This window comes from Lissotriton vulgaris, chromosome 6 (genome assembly GCF_964263255.1).
Source record: "Lissotriton vulgaris chromosome 6, aLisVul1.2, whole genome shotgun sequence".
Taxonomy (NCBI): Eukaryota; Metazoa; Chordata; class Amphibia; order Caudata; family Salamandridae; genus Lissotriton; species Lissotriton vulgaris.
In genome coordinates, this window is record NC_141694.1 from 950,126,307 (window position 1) to 950,144,528 (window position 18,222).

Below are 18,222 nucleotides of genomic sequence, written 5' to 3' on the forward strand. Positions count from 1 at the left end.
TTGCATCGGAGTGCGAGTTTGTCTTTACTGCTGCAAGCTTTTTTACATGGTCTTTCCAGGATCTTTTTATTTGATCCTAGCTATCTTATTTCAGGTATTGGCCACCTGGATTTCCTAAAAAGATTATTGGCTGACTTGGATTTGAATGGAATAAGGTTGTCAAGGACCTTTGCCAGTCAGATAGATAGGTCTAGTTTCTTTCATGATCTGACCCTTGTGATCTGTGGGGTAACTAATTGCATTGTCGATAGTATGGAGAGATTGAATAACATGGTTGTCAGTCCAGTTGATAAGATAGTTCTGAGTCGCTGTGATGGTATTAGGAGAAGCAAAAATTGCAATAGTTGTATGCCCAGCTTTATCAGTGGCACCAGAGACCAGCAGCAGAAAGGTAAACAGTTCTAGGATATATAGTAAACACTTTGACACTTGAGGCTTTTAAAAAAAGGTATTGAAATCTCCAAGAACAGTCAAGTTGATATATCATATCATATCATAGCCTCCACTGTGAAGTCCAGGAAAGGCTCCGTCCATAAGCCGCTCCAGCCCGGAGACAAATTGAGTACGCCCTATACTGGCAATTAGGGCACTGAATATGTTAGTCAGTGCTAACCACGGTCACTGTCTTGAGTAGTCTCCTTTTACCACATGGGGTAATTTTCACCTCACCTGACGTAACAAAAGTAAATAAATAGAAAATAAAGTGTGCAGCTGCCATTTTTTCTATTTCTTTACATTTGTTACAATCGCGGCACCTGCGCTTTAGCTGTAAACATCTTAAATGTAAAGAAATAGGAAAACAATGTTTTTTTCTATTTCTTTTCATTTGAAGAAATCGCGGCACCGCGCTTTAGCTAAAGATATATAAGTGCCATGATTGGTTTCCAGTGCAATAGCTCTCTCATTACTGAAAGTTTGAGCTATTGGTGTTGAATTATTATTAGCAACTCAATAGCTCAAACTTTCAGCAATGAGAGACCTATTGCATTGCAAATGCTTGTTTGGCTTTTTGGGATAGGTCGCGCTTAAAGCTCCGTTACGGTTTTTCCACATAAGGCACTCATGTCAAATCTATGTCCTTTTTTTCCAGAGTCCTGGGGATTCTAATGGTGCCCAGGTTTTGTGGATTCCCCTGGAGGGGGCTGAGAAAATAGGTAATACATCTATCTATTTTGAGTATTTGGGAAAAAATAGGAAAAAAGTGCTTCAGATAAATGTGTCTATTTTTACCTAAAAAGTGGCATCAACAATTTTTTTGCTGTGCTAAACTCACCATCTTCCTAATTTTCAGGGAAATGCATAGCTGAATTAAAACCCTAATTTTGTTACCACTCTTTTGGTATATTTCAAAGCTCTAGCCCATTTTTTCTGTGCTTTGTGCTCTCAACCAATTTCTAGTTTGTGGTAGAAACCAGTGTGAAACCCATGGGTGACCCAGGAAAGCTGAAGATTTCTGTAAAGAAGACACATTTCCAAATTCAGCAAGGTGTAATATGTGTAGATCCCTCAAGGTTTCCCAAAAAATATTGAAAATGATTAGGAAAAAAACAGCCATTTATGACAATGTTTACATCTGTATCTTTTTGTCATGATGGCTGATTTACAAAAGCAATACACCATTACGCCTGTTAGACCCTTCCAGTTACCGGGATGTATAGGGTTTATAGGTTCTCCAAGAACCCAAGGTATCCAGAGCCAACAACTCAACTGCACTGTACAATTTTGTTTCATTATGTACCGAATATAGACCAGTTCATATGATGAAATATGTAGAGTGCAAAATGGGTTTCAAGGAAACCTATGTATTTCTGAAATGTGCATGAGTTATGGAGTTTAGTTGCAGTGGTTATTTGTACTTCTCTAATTTGTGGGTACCCGTACTAGCATTTAATTTTAGGGGTATTTTTCAAAATGTCTTCTTTCCTTCTCACTCGCTTACAAAGGCACAAAAGCAGCAAAATCCAATTGGCTCCCACAAGTCTCTAATAGAAATGGTACCTCATTTGTGTGGGTAGTCCTAGTGCCTGTGATAGGAAATAGCCCAAAACACAACATGGTAGCACCACATATTTTCACTGAAAACTGACCAATTTTTCCAATGTGGACAGCTGTGGATTTTACGCCCTAGTTCAGCCAACACTTAGGCTGAACTTGCACATTTTCAGAAAGTAGAATGTTGGGGGAATCCAGGGTGGCATTACTAGCGTAGCTCTCACCAGGTTTTTGTACCCAGACCAACACTTTGACTAAAATACAAATTCCCCTCACATTTCTCTGATAGGTAGCTCTGGAATATTGGGGAGCCACAAACTTCCTTCCACCTAGCATTCCCCCCAAATCTCTTAATCAAAATAGTACCTCACTTGTGTGGGTATGTCTCGGCCCGCGACAGGAAATGGCCCAAAACGCAACATGGATACACCACATTTTCCCTATTAAAATTGACTGCTGGCACCTAGGGAAACGTAGCAAGTATGCACATTTTTCGAAACTATACACCTAGAGAAATCAAGGATGGGGTGACTTCCGTAGCTCTTACCAGGTGTTTTTTTTACACAGAATCTGACTAAATAACTAATTTTCCTCACTTTTCTGTGATGGAAAGTTCTGAAATCTGCAGGGAGCCACAAACTTCCTTCCACCCAGCATTTTCCCGAGTCTTCTGATAACAATGATATCTCACTTGTGTGGGTAGGCCTAGTGCCCGCAACAGAAACTGCCCAAAACGCAACATGGATGCATCACATTTTTCCCCTCAAAACTGACCCTTTTTTTGCAAGTGGGGTCAAGGGTGTGGTGACTTGCGTGGCTATCGCCATTTTATTTTTACCCCAGAATCCTTTCCAAGCCACCAACTTTGATTAAAAGAACAACTTTTCCTCATATTTCTGTGATAAAAATTTCTGGAATCTGTGGGTAGCCACAAGCTTCCTTACACCCAACATTCCTCAAAGTCTCCCGATAAAAATGGTACCTCACTTGTGCAGATAGGACTAGTGCCCGTGACAGGAAAGGGCCCAAAATGCAACATGGATACATCACATTTTCCCACTCAAAATTTACCCTTTTTTTTGCAAGGTGGGTTGCTGTCAATTTTAGGCCCTAGCTCAGCCGGCACCTGGGGAAACCTGGCAAACTACAGACAATATCTCTGCTTAATATATAATTCTGTGCATCCTTAGGAATCTGTTCAGTGTCTTGCTCTAGGTTGCTGTGTATATATGTATATATATATATTAGGTAGTTACAGTTATGACCTATTTTCCATAGGAAAACCGCAACATTCTATTTGGAATAACTTCGGCGCCGGTTGACGAATCTTCGCAAACTTTTCAAAACTTGTGGGGCGCTCCGGTCCGCTCCTATCCTTAAAGTCTTGGGGTGATTTGTGAAGTGGGGGATGTGAAAAAAGGGGGGTCCCAAAACTTGTTTTACCTGTGCAATTTTCCATAGGAACCGTTCATCGCGGCTACAGTCCCAACTGCTGAACGGAATTACACCAAATTTGGCATAGAGGTAGTTCATAGTTCAGTTAAATGGTGTAAATCGGTTCAGTAGTTACTGAGAAAATCACATTCAAAAGTACATATATATCTATGGCAGCATAGGATCCGCGCATCCTAAGCGCACCCTGCCGTGCACGAGCTGTATTCTAATTGGCTGTCAACACTCCAAATCAAGAAGTGTTGGCAGCCATCTTGTGCCTCGGTAGTACCGGGGCACAAGAAACCTATAAAAAAACTTGCAAAACGCTAAAAGGGGGCAGGGTAGAAACACCCTGACCCCCTAGGCCTGTTCAGGGGGTCCCACAAGGACCCCCAAGGCCCAAAAACATATATATGTCTTTTTTTTAAATCTGCAAAATCCACGCAGGATGCGTGGATCCTGCCGATCAAAAAAAACCGAAGCGCGGGCTCCCACGCTCCAATGCTAATTAGCCCCCGGGGGGCCAAATCCCGGGGGCATGATGAAAAAAGTGTGGGGGGCCCAATCCCCCCCACACTGCCCCGGGGACCGCCACCCCTGGGGCTTTAACATATTATAGGCGGGGGGCTCAAGGCCCCCTCGCAGCCCCGGGGACCGCCACCCCAGGGGCTTCTTTAAATTGGGTAGAGGGCTCTCAGGCCCCTTCCAGCCCTGGGGACCACCACCCCCGGGGCTTTTTAAAATTTGGGTGGGGGCTCTCAGGCCCCCCCTGCCCCAGGGACCGCCACCCTCCGGGCCTTTATGCCTTTTGAAAATACCCTGTGTGGGGGGCTCAAGCCCCCTCACATGCCCCGGGGACCGCCACTTCCCGGGGCACTAAATATTCAAATTGGGGGGTCTGTGACGGACCCCCCAGCCCCGGGGACCACCACTACAGGGGCATTGTAAAATGTGGGAGGGGGGCCACGCGGCCCCCCTCCTGGAGCCTGATCGAGACTCTGGGGACCTCCACCCCCCAGGGCCGGCTCCTGCATTGTCCCAGGGTGCCCACCCCCGGGACACTGCCGTTTGCAATGACAGTTAAGAAAAGGGGGTGGTGATGAACAGAGTGTCTGAATTGAGCAGACCACTCTTACCCAGTCCAAAGATCAGGGCTTGATCCATCACCGTTATTTATCTCACTGCCCCATCCCAGCTCAGAACCTGGCTATATGCAAATCAGTCTGTCCCTGGCCCAGTGCATCATGGGAACAGGGCAGACTAAACTACCAAGCCAATTCTTCACCAGAAAGGAGACAAGCTACCGGGGACCGGTTTCTGGCATTTCAGACGTCTTCGGCCCGGCTTGCTTGAATCCTGATGGAGCAGTGAGAAAGGGACTCATGTCTGAGTATACCCTGCCACACTTATAGTGGCCAAAAACGATTAAGAAAAGGGGGTGGTGATGAACAGAGTGTCTGAATTGAGCAGACCACTCTTACCGAGTCCAAAGATCAGGGCTTGATCCATCACCGTTATTTATCTCACTGCCCCATCCCAGCTCAGAACCTGGCTATATGCAAATCAGTCTGTCCCTGGCCCAGTGCATCATGGGAACAGGGCAGACTAAACTACCAAGCCAATTCTTCACCAGAAAGGAGACAAGCTACCGGGGACCGGTTTCTGGCATTTCAGCCGTCTTCGGCCCGGCTTGCTTGAATCCTGATGGAGCAGTGAGAAAGGGACTCATGTCTGAGTATACCCTGCCACACTTATAGTGGCCAAAAACGATTAAGAAAAGGGGGTGGTGATGAACAGAGTGTCTGAATTGAGCAGACCACTCTTACCCAGTCCAAAGATCAGGGCTTGATCCATCACCGTTATTTATCTCACTGCCCCATCCCAGCTCAGAACCTGGCTATATGCAAATCAGTCTGTCCCTGGCCCAGTGCATCATGGGAACAGGGCAGACTAAACTACCAAGCCAATTCTTCACCAGAAAGGAGACAAGCTACCGGGGACCGGTTTCTGGCATTTCAGCCGTCTTCGGCCCGGCTTGCTTGAATCCTGATGGAGCAGTGAGAAAGGGACTCATGTCTGAGTATACCCTGCTACACTTATAGTGGCCAAAAACAATTAAGAAAAGGGGGTGGTGATGAACAGAGTGTCTGAATTGAGCAGACCACTCTTACCCAGTCCAAAGATCAGGGCTTGATCCATCACCGTTATTTATCTCACTGCCCCATCCCAGCTCAGAACCTGGCTATATGCAAATCAGTCTGTCCCTGGCCCAGTGCATCATGGGAACAGGGCAGACTAAACTACCAAGCCAATTCTTCACCAGAACGGTGTTGGATCTAGCCCTGATCTCTTGACTGGGTGAGAGCTTTCTGCTTAATTCAGAGACTCTGTCCCTCACCACCCCTTGTTGTAAATATGTTTGCAATGACAGGGCGGGAGCCTCGCAGCTCCCACCCTGTCATTGCAAACTGCTTTGCTATTTGGAAGAGAGAGACGGAAACCTGCTCTCTCTTTCAAAAAGCAAAGCAGATTGCTTTTCCACACGGGGAGCAGCATGTTAGCTGCTCCCCATGTGTAAAAGCAATGCTGGCTCCCTTTAGGATGCGGGGAGCCGGCTGGGACCGTGGGGGGATTGGGGATCCCCCCCTCGGCCCTCAACGGAGAGGGACAGCTCCGGGGGATAGGGTCCCTGGGGCTATTAGTGGCCCAGGAGTGGGGCCACGCAGGCCCCCTCCTCCAAAAAATAATATAAAAAAAAAAGTCCGGCCCCAGGGGATGGGGTCCCTGGGGCCATAAGTGGCCACAGGAGGGGGGCAAGGCAGCCCCCTCCAAAATAATAATAAAAAAAGGGCCATGCCCTGGGGGATGGGGTCCCCGGGGCAAATCATGGCCTCGGGAGGGGGGCCACGTGGCCCCTTCCCAATTTCTATATTTAAAAAAATAAACTGGGGGCAGGCCCTGGGGGATGGGGTCCCCAGGGCCAATAACTACACAGCCCCCTTCTTAATTTTTATATTTTTGTAAACGGGATTGCGCCGGAGGCCACGCTCCCTCCTTGCACCACTCTGCAAACGCGCCCCCTGACACGTTTGCAGATGGGGATCAAATTCCCCTTGAATACAGGGGGTCCCTGGGGCGAACTAGCCCACCAGGTACCTTCAGTATGAGCCAGGGGGCTGCGTTGTAGAGAGGTGTTCTGAGGCCACGCCCCTGTTTACACCTCTCTGCGACGCAGCTCCGTGGCGCTTACTGGAGGTACCTGGTGGGCTAGTTGGCCCCCACGGGACCCCAGGATTCAAGGGGACTTAATCCCCCAACTTAAAACGCGCCATGGGGCGCGTTTGCACAGTGGTGAAGGTAGGGGGCGGGGCCTGAGGTGATATGTGTGCAAACACGCCCTGTGTCGCTTTTTAAGTTGGGGAATTAATTCCTCTTCAATTCTGAGGTCCCCTGGGGGCCAACTAGCCCACCAGGTACTTCCAGTAAGCACCACGGAGCTGCATTGCAGAGTGTTGTAAAAAGGGGCGTGGCCTCTGAACATCTCTCTGCAACGCAGCTCCCTGGCGCAGACTGGAGGTACCTGGGGGACCTCAGGATTGAAGAGGAATTAATTCTCCAACTTAAAACACTCCACAGGGCGTGTTTGCACACATGTCACCTGAGGCCCCTCCCCCTTTCTTCACCATTGTGCAAATGTGCCCTGAGGTGACGTGTGCAAACAAGCCCTGTGGCGTGTTTTAAGTTGGAGAAATAATTCCCCTTCAATCATGAGGGCCCCTGGGGGCTAACTAGCCCACCAGGTGCTTCCAGTATGCGCCATTGCGCTACGTTGCAGAGAGGTGGCCCAGGCCATGGGCCTTTTTACACCTCTCTGCAACGCAGCTCTGTGGTGCTTACTGGAGGTACCTAATGTGCTACTTGGCCCCAGGGACCCTCAGTATTCAAGGGGAATTAATCTCCCAATTTAAAACGGACACAGGGCGCATTTAGACAATGGTGAAGGGAGGGAATGGTGTAGGAAAGTGGCTCTATATATAGTGGACCAAAGTAAAATCAGCCAAACAACGAATTCCGATTTACTCACCTGTATCAGGAGAGACCTCAGTGCTGCATCTTTGAGCCCAGTACTGATCCTGAAAAGTAATTCTAACCGTACTTACCAGTAACTTGAATTTTCTTCCATAGGCTAACATTGACTAGTTTCACTTGGAAATTCTTCTAAGTGTGGATTTTTGGAACTTACAAATATTCCTCTAAAATCAGCCAACCTACAAATTCCGATTTACTCACCTGTTATCAGGAGAGACCTCAGTGCTGCATCTTTGAGCCCAGTACTGATCCTAAAAAGTAATTCTAACTGTACTTACCAGTAACTTGAATTTCCTTCCTTAGGCTAACATTGACTGGTTTCACTTGGAAATTCTTCTGTGTGGAGTTTTGTAATTTTAAAATATTCACCTAAAGTCATCCGAACAAGGAATTCCGATGTACTCACCTGTTATCAGGAGAGAAGCTAGTACTGCATCTTTTAGCCCAGCACTGACTCTAAAAAGTCATTCTAACCGTACTTAGCAGTAACTTGTATTTCCTTCCTTAGGAATCCATTGTGTGGTTTTCACCAGAAAAGTTTCTAAGATGTCGATTTTCACAAACTTCAAATATTCCTTAGAAATTACCTGTATGACTTAAAAGCATTCTTTCAACTATTTACAGGAGATGCCCCAGTGCTGGATCCAGGATCCACCACTGAGTAAGAAAAAGTAACAATAACACTACTTACCTGCTAAGTGAATTTCCTCCCTTAGGATAACATTGGTGATTCTATGTGAAAAAGTTTCTAAGTGTCAACTTTTAAAATACATTAATATTCCTTAAAAATCACTACTGTATCCAAAACGCTTTTACTCAACTGTTTTCAGGAGATGTCACAGAACTGAGTCTAGAATCCAGTCCTGTGGTTAGAAAAGTAATCCATAAAGTAACTAGTTGCATTTATCTAGAAATCCCCATTGAGCTCAATGTTGCATTGTGTTTGAAATTGTGTTGCCCATTGAAACTACTGTACTATACGTAAAAGTCTATTGCCTGTTTGCAAAGTATTTAAACTAAAGTAATTCATTCTGAGAAAGTATATTTTGTAATGTAATTATAATGTAATTTAAAAAATAAAATATCTAAAAATAAATAGTTTTAAAAAATGTAGTAAATTACTATCAAAAAAATAAATATAAGAATTAATACATTTAAAAATTGTCGTTTACAAAACCTTTGAAATTCACTGAAAAAATCATAGGTTTCAGACATGTTATAGTTAAGAATTAGCAGTTAAAAACCTTAGAAATTCACTGAAAAAAACCATAGGCATTAGGTGTGTTATAGTTAGCTGGACATTTCACTCGTACAAAACCATTGAAATTCCTCTGTTATAGTTAGTTGTACTAACAATAACTTGCGCATCCGCAATCCACTGCTGATGATGTCACATATTACATCATTCATGACATGGTCTGTGACATCACTAATGACATCTCAAATGACATCACTGATGACATCATCCACGTGACAATCTGATACATCTCATTATACACTAGTATAACCTTTCAACACTCATTATAAAATATGGAGTACCATATTTGAAACCATTGACACACAAATACAAGTTTCTAAAAACCCACTTAGTGATTCCTGCATCCACACCCACATATAAACACTTACCTATAGATTCACTCATACATGCTAACAAAGATCAATAGAACATTATCAAATATACTTATACACCTACATCGACATTACACACCATCAGTGCTTAATTTGTGCCGGTGCTATCCGGTGCTTAGCACCGGCACTTAAATATCAGGGCCGGGTCTATGAATCATCTGCTGTGCGCACGCCGACACCCACATTGATGATGTGTTTTTAGTTTACCTGCTTGCAGTTGCTGCGTGTACTCTCTCTCTGTCTCTGTGCAGGCCAAAGGCTCGCCCCGCAGCGTGCGTGTGGTGGTGCTCGTGCCTGTGTTCATTCTGGGTACCGACCGACCCACCAGACCACCCGTAATCAGTACTGTACTGCATGTCATTTTATCAAGAATCAATCTGTCATATTATCCTGTTCCCGCGGCCGCCGCCAGGCCGCCGAGGCGAGCCCAAGTCATCATACTGAACTGACTGTCTGTGACTGTATCAATTATTTCAAACAGACTCTCTCAGTCAGTCTTAATCAACACTACCGTAAGGCTGTGAACATCGGGCCCTTGCAAGAGATGCCACTCTGTGCAGCAGCAGAGCCATGAACCTACCAGCCTATCTAACCAGTGGCACTGAATCATTCTGTGCCCCTCAGGCGGTGTCCAGACCCCGGTGCCCTCACTGTGACTGGGGGCAGGTGTCCCGGTGCGCACTGCCCGTCCTCAACTCACAAGTCCATTATTGACTGGTCTTAAGTTCTTTTATATAGAAAAGAACCCCTAAAGACTCTGGTGCACTTTTCAGAATACCGCCCCCTCCCTCCGCCCCAGCACTTCCTCACCCAGCCCTTCCAACACCTGAGACACAGCGGCGGGTCACCTCCCCTACGCGGACCGCCCGTCATCGGTGAAATGTACACTGGTGCGGCAATGCACCCTGTGTGTCTGTGTCATCACAATTGGTACTTTGTGATTAAAGGGTCAGTTTTATGTTAAAGCAGCACAATTCGTGGTGCACACATTCTCCTGTAGTAAGGGCCCGGGCCGTAACCGGCGTGTTCTCTTCACACTTACTTGCAAGTTGTACTGGTTGGAGGGAGGGAGTGGGACTGAGCCTCGCCTGTCGCCCCCAAGCCAGGCCAAGTCGATAAGAGAATCTCAGTTGATTGATAATAAATAAAATATATATGATGAAAAAAATATAATGTGTGCAGAGTAGACAGTGTTTGTGTTTCACTTTCTTCGTAACTTTCGTTTCGTATTTCATCATTCATCATGGTGGAGCCGGCCACAGTAGAGTTGTTGATAGTTTCGGTTTTGGGTGGGCGGGCCGCGGAAGTTGGTGGGGGCTGGGGGCCGGGCTAGAGCTGCCCTGGAGGTTCTGATGGGGGTTGGGGCCGGGGGCCAGTCGGGGGCCGTGCGCGCGGTAGCGCGTGCAGATTTTTTTCACTTTGCCTCTGCCACGAGTCCAGTTCCAGCCATAAGCCACGCCCCAGCATAACCGCGCTGCGCAGTTACAGCGGCAGGCAGCTCTCCATTCCCACGCCACGAGTAGTAAGGCCCCCACCCACCAGTCCACATTAAGTGGCCCCACCAACGAGTACCGCGCTGACCAGTCGACGTCGGCGAACTTGGGCAGAGGCAGAGCAGAGCTGGCCTGGGCTGTGTGCTTGTTCTGAGCACTGTGTGGTGGCGTGGCGACGGTGGCGGTCACCTCACTGTGCCTGGTGCAGTCTGGTCACCGTCATGGCACTGACTGCAGCCACTGAGCTACCACAGTATGTGTGTGTCTGACTCCTGGCCTGCCGACCGGCCCCACCACCACGATAACGGTAAGAAAAGCTACAAATTAAGCAGAGAAAAGTACAGAAGCACTAAACTTAGTTTTTAAGTTTGGTCAGCTGACTGATCTCATTCTCATCTGGTGATCTCCCACACTTTGTTATATTCTGGTCAGGTGGACAATGAAGGAAGGGTGGGGAATGGGGATGAGGTTCTTGGTGGCAAACTGGCAATAAAATATATGCCACAATAAAAAAAAAGATATAAATACGGAATACGCTTAATATATATTCACAATGGCTCACAATAATATCCCTCCACTTTTGCCCTCGTGCAAAAAATCTTTACATGATATAAAAAAAATCTGTCTGCTCGATTTCCTATCACTCGAGCAGCAACAACAGTGCAAAACAGTATTTAAGCTATTTTTGAAAACTTCGAGCACTCAAGCCACGAATATTTTGCAGGAGCCATGCTGACGTGTTTGTAAAAGGACCTTTCTTGCAAAGCTTTTCATTTAGGGTGTAGTTACAGTGGAAGGTACAAAGAAGGAAACGATGTCCCGATTACATTTAGATCATGCTTTTGTGTGAATTTTTGATTGGAGTATTTAAAATTAAATTAACGTTTTTTCCACCAAAGTTATACATAGATTAAAGGAAAAAAACATTGGACACCCTTGCACACTTGGTATATTTTTTATTGGTATTTTCGCAGCATAATGTTGCCAATACTGCATGGCTATCAACTTACTCTGCCACGAGAGTTGCTTTTCATGAACCTGCCTGCAGTGCACTTCTAATGTAAACCTTGTTAAGAATGGGCCTACATGCCCCAGAATGCTTAGTGCTGCTGATTGAAATACACGGATGTCCCAGAATGCTTAGTGCTGCTGATTGAAATACACTGACTAGCTCAAAGTAACACTCGACTCGGGCCAATGGACCATAATATATAAAACTGAGCATTTGCTAACCTGTTACTCCTTAGTTGCACCCCTGGGGAGAGGTGAAGGCAGGTGCCGAATAGAACTTTAATTTCAATGATAAGGGAGCAGCCAGGTGCAGGCAGCATTACATTCCAATTTCAAGCTCTGTCGGGGCCCAGGGGGGAATCCTTTTTAGCGTTACGCCACCGGTGTATGCACCACCACCAAGGGCTATGCGTCAAAGTCTCTAGTCTGTATGTATAAAAGGCTGTATCTCTTTTATAAACTGTCCCAGGAAATTTATTTTTATTAAACCTCCACTGCACAGCAGGCCTTGTTGTTGTATGATTTTAATATATATTACCCGAAGGAGGTTGTGAAGTGTGAAGTACCTTAATTTGCATCAGGCCCTTGTCCCCCCCCAACCCCCCCCCCCCCCCCCCCCCCCCTGGTATAGGATGGTTTAAAGGGTGTTTACCATATGGACATGATGCATGAGGTCTGGCAACATGGCAGAAGCAGCTATAAAAAAAACAAGAATTTGCAATGCAATTAGGTCTCGCATTTATACGAGTTTGGGCTATTGACATTGCAAATGACAATGCCTTTTATTTCTTTTTAAAACATAAATAAAAGGCATTTATTTTCATTACAATGCCAATAGCTTAAACTTGCGTAAACGCGAGACCTGTTATTAAATGTGTTTATATATTTAAATTGAGCAGATTATTTGTAGCAATGGATTTTTGCCCTGAAGTAACTTCTCATTTTTATGACTGTATGAGGAACCCTGTTCTTTGAAACCTAACTGTGCACGTTTGCAGTGTAACAACTTGTGTGTATGCAGTTTATTTGAACCCAGGCATAAATTAAATATATTTATAAAAAAGTTGTGGCAGCTGAGCTCACAAATGTTGTCCTGTGATCTGGAGTATGTGAAAGACTGTAAAAGCACGCACACTACTTGTTCTGTGCAATCTGCCTCTTGCTACAAATCATATGTCTGTGCCCTGTTGTATATTCCCCTAGTTGGTGGTGCTGCTACACTAGCACTGTCTGAGAGACTGAGGTAAAAAGGGATGAGCGACACACGTGAGCCGTGAGGTCAGATAGCAAGAGAGAGAGAGAGATGAGATGACAGAGCATCAGATGGGCGAGGACTCTGAGAAGAGAAGGAAAGATATATAGAAAGACAGGGTGTTGAGGGGAGGGAGATAGAGAGAAAGGAAAGACAATCAGTTAGTGGTACACAGGGGGTTAGAGAGAAAAATAGAAGCGAGTAAGGGAGTGAAAGAATACTGAGGACTCTGCTACATTATGCTCCCAATCAGGGCGTTACATGTCTGTGATTGTTCAGCAACTTTGAGCGATGTTTCAAATTTTTTTAGGACAACAAGGTTGTGTTGAAATGTACTTTATTTTACTGCAGAGAAATAATATTTCTCTAGTGTGGCATGCAACAACACTCTAGTCCCAATTATCTATAATACTTTAGGCATTGGATTCCTATTCCCGAATGTCAATGCATTGATGTTTATTTTTCAAATGTGTAAGTTTGATGCCTTAAATAAGTCAGCACAGGTGCTCACGCCAGAACATAGATGTAACTTATCCCTCACACTGATACACACCTAATAGTTGCTACTACAACACACAGCCGTTGCAGGAATCTCAACAAAGAATCTCTGCCAGCTAGTACAGCATCTCTGTGATAGGCTCGAGAATTGGGGTAGCTTGCAGTTTCACTCTTCTTACCATTAAACACAGGCCAAGCCTACAAGCTGCCTGCAAAGTGCCCTTGAGGCTTTGCATTAACCCAGGCACGGGTCTGCTTTTCCTATCTGGGTAAGTGAGTTTCCCCCATTTCTAGGGAGGTCAGCTCACCTCACTAGCCCATTCCTGAGCCTGAGATTGCCTGAAGTTAGAGTGCCAAGCCCTAGAGGTACCATAGCAAATGTGACAGCAGGAGTAGGGTCCCTATACAACCTGTCTTCCTCACAGGATTTACTTTGCTTCAGAGACCTAAGTCGAGCCATCTTGAATCTTTACAGCTGTTTCAAAGAGGTAGCCTATGGCCTACACACATCATTAACAAATAACAACTAGCGATATCTGGTAGCTACTCCACATGGATGTTAAATATGTGCAGATGCAGAAATGTCTTTGGTGCAACCTGCAAATAAATATTATTGGTGCATGTTACTTTGATGAATTGACATCACACTTCGCACATGTCTAGCATGTTTTCTTTCACTTTGCATCCTTAGAATGTCTCAGAGTGGACAGAAGAAGATTTCAAACTACTTGACAAAATTTAAGCCCAAGATTGATGAGGAGCCTGCTAGCAAACTTGCTAGAAAAGACCATACACTTACAGTGGAAGAAGGGAACAAGGAAGATGAAGTGCGAGAGAAGGCACTAGATGATGAGAGTGACACCACTACTAGCAGCAGCGTTATCATCACCCCTACAGAAGAAAAGACACAAGATCTTCCTCTTACAGATGAGCCGCATCATGCCGTGGAGATTGCTGTAGAGATGGAGGAAACTCCAAGCACTAGCGAACAGTCTGACATATTATCACTGAAATCACATTCAGACAGAGTTTTAAGGAAAGGCATTCTTCCTAAAGGTTGGAAACATGACCAAAAAATATATTTCCAACGCAAGCATCCGTGGTTAATTGTTAAAGGCCCTAACCTTGGCTGTTCTGTGTGTCGCCAAATCCGTGATCTTGGTGCTGAGAAATCCAGGGGAATGAAATTGTCCAAAGAATGGACAGAGTCTACTGTGAAGGCATATGGCACCAATATAGAACAGCAGCAGAAGTCATTGATGAAAAAGATTGGAGAACATGCACTAAGCAAGGCTCATGTTGCAACATTAAAAATCTTAGAAAACGCTAAGAGAGATACTTTATTGCAAGTAACTGCAAAAGCACAATCTGTACAAATGTCAGCAACAGCCAGAATATTCCGTGTAGCTTTAAGGAAGCAAAGCGAAACAGGCCAGCGTATGGTTTTGAAATGGAGATAGACTGCCACCAGTTAAATGGACTAGATATGGGTCGAATTTTGCACTCCAATGTAGCTTGTTCAAACATACAACGCCACATATCCTTAGAAATGAAGAGGAAGATATTTGCCAAAATTATTGAGCTTTCCCCCAAAGTAAGTCTTTTACTAGATGAAGCCACTGCGTTAAATAGGAAAAGTTCTTTAATTGTGTACATGCGAATGCAGCTACCTGGCATGGACTCCCCAGCTAATATGTTTGTTGACCTCATTGAGCTGAGTGATTTGTCAGCTGATGGCATAGTAAACAGTTTACTGTCTGCACTAAAAAAAGATCCAATTAATATAAGTGAGGACTTTCTCTCCAAATGCATGGTTTCAGTTGCCTGTGATGGAGCTTCAGTGATGTTTGGCCGCCACAGTGGTGTTGTAAAGAGGTTGCAAGAAAAAATCTCTTCCAATATTGTAGCCTGGCACTGCTCAGCACATCGCCTGGAACTTGCCGTTCATGATGTCATGAAAGATATTGGTGCTACAAATACTTTCAAAAACCTACTCGATAAGCTCTATTCTCTATTTTCCACCTCTGTTAAAAACCGTTTGGAGCTTAAGGAATGTGCTGAAGCTCTTGACGTTCAGCTCTGCAGAATAGGTAGAGTGTTAGATACTCGCTGGGTTGCATCAAGCTTCAGAACAGTGGAGGCTATTTGGAATGCTTATCCTGCTCTCTACACGCACTTTAATAGTGCAGCTGATGATGGTTCCCGTGACAGTTCAACACGAAATATGTACACAGGCCTAGGAAGGCGGTTATCATCTATACAGTTTGTTGCTAATCTTGGCCTCATGTATGATGCTCTTCAGGAGTTATCCGAGTTATCACTTGAGTTACAGAAACGTGATTCTACAATCATTGATTCTCACCGGGCTATTTGTCGGCAAATAGCTGTGTTTGAGGCAATGGTAGACAGGCAAGGGAACCATTTCTCACTATGTAAAAAGGCCATGGAAGAAAATATATTCCAAGGTGTGGTGCTGCACAAAGGAAAGACCACGGACAAAATCATTGAACAGGGTCAGTTTTTTCGTAGCCTTGCAGAAAATCTAAGACATTGTTTGTTGTCTACAGGAGGAACGAATTCTGCTGACAAAAAGGCTGAGTATGATACACTCATTAGCGAAGTGAAAGTTTTATACAAACAGTACTGGCCTGATGAGCTACCTGTTCTTTATGGTGAAAGTGATATTGAGTCTCTGTGTAAAAGATTCAACATTGCCAGCCGAGAAACCATACGTGCTTACAGAGAGTACAAGGAATCTGGAGGCAAAGAAATTAAAAGGCAGTTCAAGGAACTTTTGATGGCCATACACACTACTGCTATCAGTACTGCAGAATGTGAGCGGGGATTTTCTCAAATGAATCTGATATGCACAACCACAAGAGCATCATTGGTGACTCAAACAATATCTTCTTTAATGTTTTTAAATCTTGTTTGTCCACCATTTAGGAGATTCAACCCATTAACCTATGTTTAGTCCTGGCTTGCAAAAGGACGAGGATCAGCTGATGACACTAGGAGTAAATCAAGGAAAGAGGAGGACATGGAATGCACAAGCAATTTAGACTGTTTCTGGGGTTTTCTAGAAAAATAGATGTAGCCCATTCCAACTGAGAAAATGTGTGTCATTGCAATGTTTTGGAAAAGTTAGGCTTTACTGTGTTAGGATATTTAGTTGTTCTAGTTTATATAGGTTATTTATTTGCATTTATACCCCTTTGTTTACAGTGTCAATTTATTTAATATTTTGTTATATTTATGTGTCTTCTTAGTTTGGATGTTATATTTATTGTTCTATTTAATATATTTTATTTATTTTGTTTTTATAACAGTTTAATTGCTTTTTTGATTTTCATTTTACGACATGTATCTATTTGTATTTATATATTTTATTTTTTGTTAGTTTGTCTTTATATAATTACATTTTGTATGGCACTATGCCTGGTTATTTTGCACTAATAGGTATGACTTATTCAAGATACGGTCAAATTGAAACTGCCCAGCCCCCTACCTATTCCTTTGGCCTTAGTATTTATTTATAAAATGTTATATAGCGCGAACCACATTTTGGTCGAGATCACAGTTTTCTTTGCTTTATCTTAAGTTAAAATCTTTAATTAAAAAGTCATATTTTGAACATATGCCTCTTTTCTAATCTGTGTTGCCTGTGTCATACAGAACTACATAGTTTCATGTTTTTCTTTTTTACTATTCTTAATGTCTAATAAATGCACATATAGCTCCAGAGAGAAGTGATAGTACAAGCCCAATTGGTAATCATCCTTTTTTGTTTTTGTTTCTCTAAAGCAGTCGCTTTAACTGAATATTACACTATACTGATTAACCCCATGCCACTGGAAGTGACAGTGGCTGACTGACTCATTCAAGTGTATTGCATGATTTTATTCAGTTTATCTGTTTGGACTAGTGTTTTCACAACATTGGGTTTTATTTTGTCACATAACTTAAGCTATGTCAAGTTGTACCTTTGAAATCACAGACTCTGTTAAAAATGGCATGCCCTACCCCAGTTTATTGTCCTTCCCCAAATCAGCACACAGAGCACTGAAATTGTCCATTTCAATGCATTAGTGGTTTTAGCTAATTTATTCCAAACTTGTGATTTAAATGCACATTTGCTTTCATCTTTTTCAAAATGGTTCACGCCACGGGGAACCTCCTATCAAAACCTTACGAAGGCTCCCTTTCTGAAATTCAGATCAGGTATTATATTTGACTTTTAGCAGTGGCACTTGAAGATGTGGGTGGGGCTAATAAGGTTGGTGGAGCCAGTGTCGAGAGTGGGCGGGGCTTGAAAAAGTGGGTGTGGTCTCCGAAAAATATTTCAGCACCTGCACTTCATATTTTACAAATTAAGCACTGCACACCATCACACATGCTATTCACTTATGCAGTCATCTTACTCATGTCTGCAAACAATTGATCATACTTACATTTACTAAGCTACACACTTATACAAACACCACTTTATGTAACTCATACTTAGTGTGTTATAAAATCACTATGACAAGTATAGTTTTTGATACAGTCACTCATACAATCACTGACTTTTATGTATACTTATTTATAAACAAGAACTGTCACATACACTGCCTTTCATATTTCTACTTTGTTGGACATGTATCATTGAGAAATATATTTACTCATTACCAAACCCATACAGAGATTCACTCACCCAAACAAGTGTTTCCACGTGCATGTTAACCTCATATACCTACTAAATCTACTATTTACACATCTTTGGACAATCGCACACCTCCCACGCAACCACACACACATTCACTCTCCCATACAAATACTCACTTA

The 18,222-nt window shown here is 43.8% G+C and overlaps 1 protein-coding gene and 1 pseudogene across 3 annotated transcripts in view; both read left to right on the forward strand.

Annotated features, from left to right (window-relative positions):
* Window positions 1-18,222, forward strand: part of NCOA7 (nuclear receptor coactivator 7) — a 1,085,323-nt gene that overhangs the window by 67,436 nt on the left and 999,665 nt on the right. The gene's annotated exons all lie outside the window — the stretch shown is intronic.
* Window positions 14,091-16,372, forward strand: LOC147708242 (E3 SUMO-protein ligase KIAA1586-like; annotated as a pseudogene).